The 12,874-nt window shown below is 40.3% G+C and overlaps 1 long non-coding RNA gene across 8 annotated transcripts; it reads left to right on the top strand.

Annotated features, from left to right (window-relative positions):
* Positions 1–60: 60 nt before the first annotated feature.
* LOC116441241 lies at positions 61–12,001 on the top strand. Of its 8 annotated transcripts, none has more exons than XR_004238978.1 (3): positions 61–5,089; positions 5,785–10,386; positions 10,699–12,001. It is a non-coding gene; the product is annotated as an uncharacterized LOC116441241 (long non-coding RNA). The 8 variants fall into 8 exon arrangements; XR_004238983.1 differs by lacking the exon at positions 10,699–12,001 and having other exon boundaries at positions 61–400; positions 841–5,089; positions 5,785–10,469; XR_004238984.1 differs by lacking the exon at positions 10,699–12,001 and having other exon boundaries at positions 61–951; positions 5,018–5,089; positions 5,785–10,469.
* Positions 12,002–12,874: the final 873 nt, after the last annotated feature.

Below are 12,874 nucleotides of genomic sequence, written 5' to 3'. Positions count from 1 at the left end.
CCTCCCCCGGCGCCGGGAATTCCTCCGCGCCGGCCCGGCCGGATCTCGCCGAGGGGCGGGGATGCCGCTGGAGCGCCAGCGGCGCGGCCGAAGGAAGAAAGGAAGGATTGCTCCCGGACCGCAGCCGCGCCGCCGCGCCGCGGGGCTCTCCCGGCCAGCGGGCCCGGAGCAGAGAGGGGACTATTTCCCGGCGGCGGCGGCGGCGCAGGGATCCCGGCGGGCGGGGTGTCGCGGCCGCCGGTGGTGTCGCGGCGAGGGGCGGGAGGAGCCGCGGCCGCGCAGGGGCCGAGCGGGGACAGGAGGCGCGGGCCGGGGGCCACGGAGCCGGGCTGAGGGCGGCCACCTCGGGGCCGGGCCCCAGCAGGAAAAGCCGATGCTCTCACATCGGTGAAATCACACGGTGTGAGAACCCGTGCTGGTTTTTCTTTCTAAATTCAGAAAGTGATCTATTTATTTACCTGTTTAGTGCAATTCCGGTGCGTTACCAAGTGCTGCGGTGTTACCATCCAGTTTATATCAAAATATTCACGTTTTATGAGGTAAAAAAAGGCTGACACGGGCTCCAGACCGAGGCTGAGTTACAATGTGGCAACGGTCTTGCTACTTAATCTGGAGATGCATTATTAGCTGGTTTGTTTCTATGCAAATGCATTTAATGTTGTTGTGGCTACTTTTTAGTATGTGTTAAAGATATTTTTAATGATGCAGTGATAACCTGTCAGTCTGATTTCCAGACGTAGGAGAAAAAAGTATAAACTTAGATTGCTGTCTATTGAACTAAAATCTCATGTTCCAGCTAAGAGTGTCTGACACCATCCATTACCCTTTGTCACATCTCAGCAATTCTTCCCAAACTCTGCCCTGGCGGCTGTCTACCCCAAGTTGGCTGGTTGATTGATTGATTGATTGATTGAAGAGTGCTAGCAGGAATACTGCAGCTGCTTTCTCACGGTGAGATAAAGGGGCGATGACTACTTGTGTCCATACTTACGGCTACTAAGTGTTCATAGTGTCTTAAAGTAGGATTGTAGCACGATGTAGTTTGCCGTGTTTGCTGTTTCTTGTTAATTGCCTTGAAAGCAGCCCATTATGGTCAAATAATATACTTTTGAAAAACCTTATGTGTGCTTCCTAGAATATGTCAGGAAAATATTGTCAAGACTTTTCCTGCTTTGAGAATTTTGTGCTCCTTGAAGAACTGTTTTTGTGACAACTTTTGGCAGATGACTACTAAAAATGGAAGTAAACAAGCTGTGACTCCTTTATGCTTGCTGTTCTCCAAGAGTTGGAGAGAAAGATTAGCAGGGAGAAGGTAGGAGCAACAGGGGCTGACTGCCTGCAAGTGCCTCAACAATTGAGGATTTGCAGTCTCACACTTTAATATGCACAAAAGAATTCACATAAGGAAGCACTCACAAATGCCAGAGCCACAGGAAAATCTTGAACCAACGTTTGTACTTCTAAGGCACAAAATCAGTAAGAAAACTTGCAGGAAATTGGGATTTGTTGTTCTAGCTCTCCTGAGGCTGACTATTTGAGGCTTTTTAGCTTTATTTTCCATTGATGTGAAACTTGGGCATACATGCAGCACTATGACTGCACTTGCCCGGCAGTTCTTAACTACTGATAAAAGCTACTGAGAGTTTAGTAAGCTATTACAGCTTTCAGGAATTCTGAGTTCTTGCAAGTGTCATGAAAGTAACCACCTGGAAGGAAGATTCCTTGTAGCATGGTTGGGAGGAGAATTGTCTGAAGAGCTTGGCCTTTTTTATTTCTTTTATTTGCATGGCTGCTGCTGAAACTGCATTTCAAAGGTTACAGTAAAAGGGCATATGTTCACTTAGTCAACCACTTAGCTATTAGCAGATGCATGCAGTGATATTTTCCCCCCCCCTGCAGTCTGGCTTGCTTTGCACTATTTCTTCTCTTGGGTTCTTGTCTTATCCTTCTCTTACCTTCTGTTTTAATTTGGGTTTTTTTGTTTCTTTGTTTATTAAGCCCTTCTCCATAGTTCCTCTGTCACATTTAGTATGTGGGTGCTTCTGGATTAGATGTGACATGATGATCAGACAGTTGTTTGCGTGCTTGGTCTTGCATTTGTTATAGAAGCTATGCATAAGGAATTATCTTAGACTTATATTAGCCAACAGAACTATAGAATCACAGCATGGTTTGGGTTGGAAGGGACCTTAAAGATCATCTAGTTCCAACTCCCTGCCAAGAGCAAGGATGGCACTCATTAGATCAGTTTCTCAGAGCCCCATCCAACCTGGTCTTGAACACTTCCACGGATGGGGCGTCCCCAACCTCTCCTTGTTTTATGTTGTATCCTTTCTTCTGTATATCCTTCCTTCTCTGTATCCTTACTCGTGATTTTTGTTTCCGAACACAATCCCTAGAGGGCAGCAAAGTAACCAATGCATTCAGTAGCTGCAACTTGAGCCAGTCTAAAGATGCTCTTTATGAGCCTACCAGTTTTTTGTTCCTGGAGATTATGCCTTTCTTCTTAAAGCTTATTTCCCAAGTCATAGTTTCAGGGGGAAAGTTTGTGTTTGAGCAGGAGGGGAGGGATCCTTGGAGTACAAAATGGATTGCAACAGAGAGGAAGGGAATTAGGGAATGGACAAATTGCAAACAAGGAAGGTGAAGAAGTTGCTTCTTCCCTTTTAATGAAATTGCTAAAAGGCCTCAGTAGAAACAGAAGCTCAAAAGGAAACAGGTTTCCCTATCCATTAATTAACTTAGCTTAAAACCTACACAGCTTCTGAGGATGCTCCACACAGGTTTGAGGCCTCTTGCAATTTTTGTTAGTGCAGGTTCTTGGAATTCATTGCTTAAAATCAGACTCTGATTGGACTGTGGACTCCTGCTATTATTACCTTACAGTGAGGGTTAATGACAGTATTAACTGTTGAGTGGTGAGCTAGGGGCAAGTAAAGACTATTTATTCAGAAGAAACGAAATTCTTATAACATGTCTTTATTACTATAGAATCATTTAGGATGGAAATGACCTCTAAAATCAAGTCCAGCCATAAACCCAGCACTGCCAAGTCCATCACTAAACCACATCCCTAAGTGCCACATCCATGCTTCTTTTAAATACCTCCAGGGATGGTGACTCCACTACTTCCCATGGCAGCCTGTTCCAATGCTTGACAACTATTTCTGTGAAGAAATTTTTCCAGATATCCAGTCTAAACCTCTCCTGGTGCAACTTGAGGCTGTTACCTCTCATCCTATCTATTATTACCTGTGAGAAGAGACCAATCCCCACCTTGCTACAGCCTCCTTTCAGGTAGTTGTAGACAGCCATGAATATTCCCCTCAGCCTCCTTCTTTCCAGGCTAAACAACCCCAGCCCACTCAGCTGCTCTTCATAAAACTTGTGCCCCAGACACTTCACCAGCTTCATTGCTCCTTGGATGCTCTTCAGCACCTCTTGTATGTTATGCCCATCTCACCTATGAAAGTTCTAACTCATTACATTATAGGTCAGGGAAAGTATTGCAGATCTCATGTTTGGCCTTTCTATCTTATGGTGACAGTTTCATGCTCTCAGGTTTTTTGGAAAGAGCATTTTGACAGTTTTCCTCTCTTGGGAATGTTACTTTACACCATTTAAAATGTGTCTTTAAATATTTTTAGAAACAGGTCAACAGATTTGTGATGCTTCTCCAGAAAAATTATAGATAGATGATGTGTGTTCTGTGAAACCCAAAGAAAATAGGATGACCATGAAACCTTTTGGCAATATCCAGCCAGGAAATTTGTGCTTTAATGTGAAGGTTTATAATTGTTCCATAAAGAAAATTAAGCTCTTTGTCATCATAAACACATTAAGAAAAGCATGCCTGGGATCAAGGTAATTTCAGATAAATTATGCTGCGTGGAGTCTGTTCACGCCTCTGCTGGAAAATATATAGGTGTCATCTGTCAAGTACTGTTTCTTTTATATTAAACACAACTAGGCCTGCTGGGTGGGAAGTGGGAGGCTTAGAGTGGACAGGGTGAGATTTATTGGTTATTTTACACTGATGGTTGTTGCTGTGTTTCATTCAATATTCTTGAATTTCCCAAAGACTTCATGTTTTAGTGGAACCAGTGGAAGATGGTGGATTTTCTACAGCTCTAGAAAATCAGGCCTTCAGTCTCAAGCTAGCACTTATTAGTATTTTTGAATTCTAATCTTAATGTTTTAAGGCAGAAGTTAGTAAAAATTTGTTCTGTAACTGGCTGTTAAAATGCAACAACAAAGCATATTTGCTAACCGTCTTTCTACTGTTAATATCCCCCAACTGAGGTTTTGTTTCTTTGTTTTCTTTATTTTTGTAGTGCTGTCTTCCAGTTATAGGTTTCAAGAGTTATCTGCTTTCCAGATCTGAATGGCAATCTTCTGCATCAGGACAGTTGGTAGCTTACTCTTGGGAGACAGAGAAAGTCAAGTTGCTGTTCCTTTGAGAAGTCTAAGGACTTCAGCAGATGCAGACATTTTTCCTATTTAAATGCCTGTCACCAGCTGATCATATCATGCCCTTCTGAAACCTTTGCCGAAATTTGAGACTCAGACTGTGTTGTACAGTGTTAGGGGTACATTGAATGGAGTGGGGAATGTTAGGACTTTGCACTCTGTTAAAAATAGTATTTTGAAATAAATTATTTGTTGCACTGTAGGAAGGCTTATTCAGGAACAAGCATAATGGGTTAGTGCTAACATCCATCTTGTCCAGTACTTTGATCCTGACAGGAACTCATTTTGGGGTCAGTGCCATAATCTCCATTCTGTGTTGGCAAGAAGCCTATTTTTGGTCATCTAAAGATTAGCTGAAACTCTGAAGCATAAAGCTTGGTATCTTTAAAAAAAAATCTGATTCCTATGGATGTGTTGTGAAGACTTCTGTTCCACCTGTACATATTCATAGACTCATTTCAGTGACTTTCTACAGGTGAATTTTACTGACACTGTATGATTCTATTTTTGTCCTTTAAAATAAATTTTTTTCTCTTTTTTTTGACAGGAGGGACAGGTGTTCCTGATCAGCCCTTTCAGTATCATTGTTTCATTTTTCTACAGTTAATCTAAATACCTGGTAAGCTGGACTGTTTGCAAAGAGTGAAGAGGTTCTGTGTCCACTTGATTATCATGACACATTGTGGGAAAAGCCTGAGTGTAGCTGGCTTAATCTTGTGTTACGTAGGCAACTCGGGACAATTGGACATTTCAGGAAGTCAGTTTACAAACATCATTTAACCACTTATATTTTTGCATAGCCTCTTTAAAGGAAATTTTGGTAACAGCCACCAGTACGTCTTTGAATCAGAGCATTGGCATTCAGTATTTTCAGTGAAGATTCTCAGACTGTGTATGAAGATCTTGTGTACGAAGATCTTGTGTACATGGCTGAAATGGTAGCATCTCTTTACAAATAATTTGGGTTTAGGGCCAGTTGTTTCCCACAGAAGGGAAAAAAGACATTGTAATTGTTTGGTAAGCTATGCTTTTTCTTTGTCCTGTTTCACTTTTGCATACAGTTACCTAAACTGCTTTTCATAGGACTGTTCAGCAGAAAGCAGAGGTCACCTAATTAATACTTAAAGCTGTTGGACTTCTGTAAGAAATGTAGTTTTGCTTCTCCTGCACGGTATTTACATTTTTTGTGCGTTTGTTTGTTGTGGTTTCAGAGGTGTTTTGTTTGGTTTTTTTAAATGCAAAGCAAAACAAGTGCTTTCATTCCATACACTTGGGGAAACTGTGCTAAACTTATGCTTTACTCTTTCTTGTCAGGTTCTCTGTCGCTGTGCTAACTTGAAGAGGTGACCATTTGCTGTGAGTTAATGATGTTTATGCTCTCTCCCATGGGTCTCTCCTCCTTTTCCTCCTATAAAGCAACATCACAAAAGGAACATACAGTGCAAGATTTTCTCCTTGCAGTTAATAATACCAAGCACTCACTGTGTTGAGAAAAATGTTCTTTTAAACATGCTAGAATAAAAAAGAAGATGCTCTGCTATGTTACCATATTGTGTGCCTAATCCTGAAAAAGAAATAACTCTGCCCCAACCAGCTTACAGTTTGTTTGGGATCCAGCCAGTGTATGTAACTGACACCAGGAAATCGAAGGGAGAATAAAGGAAACATGAGAAATATGTTAACATGGACAAATTATGTAAAATTACTGTAACCCTCTAATGCCCATCCATTTAAGATACAGTGTTATTGCAGGAGTAATCTCGAGGGACCTGAAATAACCAAAAGTAGTGATGTCAAGATCTTTACTTGAGGAAGATGATGTATTTTTGCATGTGGAAAAAAGGTGTAAAGAGTGGTGTAGTAACCAGTAGTGGCAGCTTTTTTTGCTGTATGTTTTAGGCCTTGGACTGTCAGAACATTTTATGCTGTAGCATTCTGGCACCTTCTGCTAAATTTTGTCCTCCATAGCTTATCCTACCTGGCTTCTTGTGGTTTAAGGGTGGGGGGACGGGGGCAGGTATAAAGTGGAAAATAACACTGACTGTCTATGACCAAAAGAAGGTCCCTGAGGTATTACAAGAGTTTGTATTTCAGTTTTCTGTCTTGTTGTTTCTGTAGAAAAGTATGCACTGTTTCTTAGAAGTCCCTGTGTTACAGAGCTGTGCTGGATTTTGAAGGTCAGTGTGGCTGGACTGTGTAGGTATCAAAATATTACTGCTATTCAAGTGTCATATCTTTTCTGGCTGTAACTACTGTTTGGTTCATGTAATGATCCACAGTTCAGATATACAGTTTAGGAAAGATCAGCAAGAGGTTCCATTTTGAGAATACCTCTAAGACAGAGTTGTAAGCAACAAAAATATAATTGTTAGTTAATTTTTTCTCATATAAGTAAGATTTATTTTTCCACATGGAAATTGTTATTATAACACCATTTCACTGGAATTTTCTAGGAGTACAATGGTTCTCTAAAGTGTATCTTGTTAAAAAAACCCAGCAGCTCAACAACAAATAAATCAATATAGCTGTATCTGGCTCTTCAGGTTGTATTATGTGATGTTTCAAGGAATTATGTCCTTTCTTCTCCTGTCAGAGGCAGATATAACTGCATAAATATAAAATGAAATCTGCCATTTTGCATTTGAAGGTATGGATCAGTACATACAGGCTCAGTCTACAGTAGCAAAATTGTCCTTGGAAAGAAGGACACAAAATTTCTGCTGGAGTTTTTGTTAAACTGAGAGGAAAAACAAAAGGTCATGCCTACACAACTTCAGAGTGAAAATGTTGGATACCACTAGGACCTTGTTATTGTTAGTTTCCACACAGTTTTTAGAAAAATACCCACTCAACTTCACTCTCAGCCAGTGCTTTAAATTCTCTTACGCTGGAGATCATGTTTTTACTTGCTCTTATATAGTTCACTGTCTTCCATCTAAATTACATCCGTTTTAGTGAAGGTGGCTTTTATCCTCAGTTAAATTAAACAAATTAAAATTTGAAATACGTTATAGTCTAGGAGCCTGCTATGAGGTCCATTTGTGGACCATTGTCTCCATTTCAGACACATATCATTCTGAAAAACCAAAGAGATGACCCAGGTTTCAGAGTTACACTCTGAGCCCACTGCCAGAGATCCCTCCCAATGGATACTGCAGAACTGGCAAGGGCGTTTTGGATAGATGATGTTCTGCTGATGTTTCATGTGTAAATATCCACTTCTAACAAGCGTGTTCCCAGCCCATCCACTCATTCCCTAACTTCGCCTTGCCATGTGCTACGTGCTGTATTTTGGTTAGGTAGCTGCAGATAGGTCTGCATATTCTAAAAGAATGTCCTGATACTTTTCTGTACTGTGTGACTTTACATAGAAGTTTTTCTATTCATTAACTGGTAGCAGTCTTTGCTTCACAGTAATAGATGGAAGCAAAAAAAAAGAATCCTCTTCTACTTGTATTGTAAAAAAATAACCAAAATTAGAAAAGGCAAACCTCCCCCCCAGCAAGTATGCAAGTGTTTATGAAAATCAATAGTTCCTGTGTTACTAGTTATGAATATGAGTTCAGTGCTGATAAAGACCATGGAAAAAACTGCTTTTAAGATATGATCAAATTTAGAAAATTAGTAATTTTTTCTCAGTGCAATTGCTGGAGATAACAATAAGACACACTAGAAGTTAGAATGAGAAAGTTTGTTATCACTTTATTTAAATTTTAGATGAAAAAAATGGCAGTAATAAGCTGTGTTAAAAAAACAACCAACCAACCAATCAACCTCCCTCCCTCCTTCCTTCCTTCCCTCCCTCCTTCCCAGATTTATGCTCCTGAGTTGTTTGGCTATTTCTGCTTATCCCTCCCACTGTCAAAGAATGCAACAAAGTTTTGTCTACACAGAAAGCAAATACTGCAAGTAATGCAGCCTATTGACATAAGTAAGTGGGAAATATGTGATGAAACGCTATGCTCAGGAAAACGATGAAATAAAGTGAGAAGAGTTTAGTTTGCTTTCTTTCTTCTGTTTCCAGGGCTTTTTTTTTTTTTGGAGGAGAGGTTGATTTCTCGCTGTTGATAAACCTTCTGTAACTGAAAAAAGTACAAGGAACTGGTATGGTAAAGTTTTAAGCTAAGAAACTTTATAGACTATGTGACTTCAAAACAGGAATTCTGAGCACATATAAGGCAAAACCTATAAAATACAAGCTCTGTGCAAGAAACTTACTCACTGTGTTGAGGATAGTTTTATGCTGGGTACTCTTTAAGGTGTGTTTCTTGGAGAGACTGCTTGGAAAGAGGCACTCGCAGTGCTTACCACTGTCAGCCTCATAGGTAGGATGCTTCTGTCCAGAAAACAAACAATGAGGCTTTTAAGATTGTTGGGCTTTTTAAATTTACCTAAGAGTTTAGGTTATGTTATAAGGTGGGGACTCTGACTCAGAATTATTTGGGAATTCTTTGTATTGTTAAATTCTTGGAAACTGCTGTATAGTAGAATACAAAGAAAAAATGGAAAAGAGGACCTTATAGCTAGCATAAACATATTCCTAACTAGGAGTTATTTGTCTGAATCTGGGTCTAAACTAGCTAATTTCCAGTTTTATTCTTTGGACAGCATATAATGAAAGCATAGAATTAAAAGTCGCTTTTAAAAATACTGTTATATTAGAGACTACTAGACAAGAGTTGGGAGATAAAGATGCAATTAGTAACAGCACAGTAATTCAGCCTGCAGAGCTACTTGCTACTTAACAAAAAACAATCATCCAGAAAGATCTATGGGTTCCTAGGCTTATTGTGGACAGGGCATGCAAATAAAATTATTTGTTACAATTACTTAGCAGGACCCTGCACTTTGTTAGAATTCAAGCAAACTGCAGCCAAACTGCTTAATATTGCCTTGTTTTATATTGACCCAGACACAGGAAAAATGAGGCCAGTGAAGTACACAATGAAAGTGTTAATAAAAAATCCCACCAGACCTGGAACCAAGGAAATTATGGTTATTTTTCTCTCCCTTCTCTGAGTAACAATGCCAGCGGGTCACCACCTCTGCGCTGAGACTGGGAGAGATTGTGGACATGTCAGGACAGGGTTGTGCCAAGAGGATTGAGTAGACCCAGCTGCAGTGAGGGGAAGGGTGATAGTAACTGTTGTCTCAATCAGGATGTGTGAGGACCTTTTTTGTTTTGGGTTCTGGGGGTTTTGGTTTTTTTCCTCCCTAAATCTGGAAATCCAGGATTCTTCCTCCTGTTGAAATAAATGGAGATGGACATGCTGTCCAAATGGGGAAAATTGTTCTATGCCCTTTTGAGGTGTTCTTTAAGAAGGAACAGTTCCTCCCTGTTAGCCCACACTCCAAATGTTAGATGTATAAATAAAAACTGGCTGTGTACTCCCTCATCAGTTTTATTTTGAGATTTTTTTTTCTTCTTTTCAGAACATTGGATTTTTTTAGTTATTTTTCCATATTTGTTACCCCTGAAAAGTCTGGAGGAAATTCAGTAATTCCAAAACTAGAAAAGCGTCCATATTTATTTTTTGACAAATTTGTTATGGCTGTTTGGGAATACTAACATACCTCAATCCCTAGATGCAAGTGGATATTTCTTTGAGTTTCCTTTATTTCAGACCCCAGAAATAATTGGACCTTCAGGAACCTCAGGCTGAACTTTACCAGTGTCTCAAGACAGCGTAGAAATAAATTGAACGGTTTCAGTAAGATGCACAGGTATCTTCTCAAATTCTTTCCTTTTGATGGACACATGTGTTTTTTAAACTACAGACCTGGGTTACTTTTTAGAACTAACTTTCGTTTCTCATTGCTCTTCCCACAAAGTACCAAAGAAGGTTGATCACAAGCAACTAAGTATTCCTCGATGTTATTACTTGATGGGAGGCCTTAGCCTGCCCTCCTTTGGGGGTAAGAATTTGTACAATAATGACTGCTTTATTGATTTGAATGTAAAAATAAATTAATAAAGTTACAATTGTTTCTCCATGTTAGCTGGAATTCAGAATTTCTTTTCTTTGTTTAGTGTCTGTATGGCAGCATAACTTGTGTACTACCTTCTGTAATTTATTATTCTATCAATTAATGTATTTTATTTTGACAGTTTATCAAAGCTATAGGGTAATATACAAATTGATCTCAGTTTAAAGATGGAATGCTCTTTTTATTTTCAGAGTTGGTGGTAGTTTGTTATAACTGTGTTATGATTCTTGGTTTTGACAGATAATTTTTTACAAAGAGGAAAAGGAAGTGTGCAAAACAGTGAAGAAATCAAAAAGACCTTAAATAAAACCACTTTTCAATATAAATTAGCTAAATTCTGAGCCTATGAGATGTCCCTGACTACCACAATTCTTTACCCATTTGATGCTGTGACAGTGAAATGACAAGTCCTGGGTACTGGCAGAGTCTAACAGCAGAAGCCTTGTGCAACTTTGGGAGAACTGGCTTTTTCCAGCAAGAGCTGACAGAGGAGCATTACAGCAACTTTTCATGCATTTGAAAACTTGCAAAAGGGTTGGTGATTTTTGTGACTGCAGAAGGAAGAGGTTTTACTGGCTTCAAAGACCAGATGACTTAGTGACATTTTAGGAAAAGCTTTCTCACAAGATTTGTTAGACGTTGGAACAGATTGCCAAGAGACTCTATGGCTGACTAAGGGAAAGTTTTTTAAAGTGAGTTACCTTAGTATCTCTCAAGAGTGAACCATGTGACAAAGTGAAAGAAGTGAGCTCTGTCCAGGTCTGGTGTTTTTATTTCATAGATGCTGTGGGGTTAAATGACCTTCCCATAATTAATTCCTGGACCTGGTGTTTTCAAGGTGTTTGCATGTATCAACACTGGAAGTTGACAGCCATGTTAGTAAATGGGTTGATGTAAATACAGGCTGCTGCCAAAAAGGGAGGTGTCTTAGCTGCCCTTTTCAGGCTGGTTTTCCATTCAGTGGGGTGACAAATATGCACAGCTTAGATCAAGGCAAATCTGTCCCTTTTGCAGCAGCAGCTACTCAGTGTGACCATGGAACAGGTGCTTAAGGCTGGGTAATCAAGGGATGGTCACTTACTGGGGTGATTGATACCTGTCCTGACCTAAGTGCCTTGTTCAGGAAGGAACAACAGGCTGAAAGAGCAGCATAATGCAAGACAGCTGAATGTCCTCTATAGCAAGCTATCACCTTTTATCTTAGCCTTAAATGGAAGTGGTAGGTACTTAGTTCTGTCCAGTAGGCTTTAGCAAACATGCAAATAAAGCAATTCCAGTTTTCAACTTTCAAAAAAAATGATAGCTGGAGAGAGGTAACCCACTAATAATGAAGTAAGACAGCATACATGTCCTGCTTCAAGGGGGGCTTTGCCTCCAGCTCTGTATCTTTAACAAAATTTACCAGTGATGGTGAAAATTAGTATAGAATTCAAAATAATCACAGTAAAACATTATCACAGTATCCCTCTGCTGTAGTGGTGAAAAATTCATACTGCCAGCAGGAATCATATTTTGCAGGGGGGAGAAAGTCTAAAGGAGGTAGAATATACAAGAGAAATCTTCCACTCGTTACTGGGTCTGGCAGAGATGGAGTTCATTTTCCCCACAGCAGCCCCCAGGGCTGTGCTGTGCATTGGCAACTCTAAAGGTGCCCATAAGACACCAGTGTTTTGGCTGCTGCTGAGCAGTGCTGGCACAGCATTAGCACTGTCACTCCATCCTCTTCCCCTCACCAGGAGCGTGGGGGTGGGCAAAATTTTGGGAGGGGACATAACCAGGATAGCTGCCCCAGTGAGCAAAGGGATATTCCATACCATGGGGTTCTGCTCAGATGCAAAAGCTAAGGAAAAGGAGGAGGGACAGGGGACATCTGTTATTTACAGTGTTTACCCTCCAGAGTAACCACTGTGTGTGCTGAATCCCTGCTTCCTGGGAGGTGGCAAGCCATCACTTGCTGATGGGAAGTAAATAATAAAATCTGGTTTTTGAATTTTCTTGTATGCATGCAGTTTTTTTCTTTTGCCTTAGTAAACTGCTTTTTCTTGACATACAAGGGTTTTTTTCCATCTTATTTTGCTGAGGAGGGGAGTGATAGAGCGTCTTGGTGGGCACCTGCCACCAGCCAAGATCAACCCACCACAATTTGCTACAGCATTTTAGTAATTTGCACTGTTACAGGGTAGATGTAAACCCCAATGTAGATAAAATAGTACCTTTGACATAAAACTTGTAGGATTAAGCATGACACTGAAAAATTAGATAATCAGAGACGGGACCACACAATGCAACGCAAAGTGCAGCCATCCCCCCACTCCATGGAGTTCCAGAAAAAAGTCTTTAGTTTCTTACTCTTGTGTCACCTTGTTCCCACTTCTGTGTACTTGCTGATTCAGTTTAAAACCTTTTCCCTTTAAAG

The sequence above is a fragment of the Corvus moneduloides genome, chromosome 3 (genome assembly GCF_009650955.1).
Source record: "Corvus moneduloides isolate bCorMon1 chromosome 3, bCorMon1.pri, whole genome shotgun sequence".
In the NCBI taxonomy this organism is placed as follows: Eukaryota; Metazoa; Chordata; class Aves; order Passeriformes; family Corvidae; genus Corvus; species Corvus moneduloides.
Note: the sequence above shows the minus strand (reverse complement) of the source record. Positions and strands in the feature narration are given on the sequence as shown.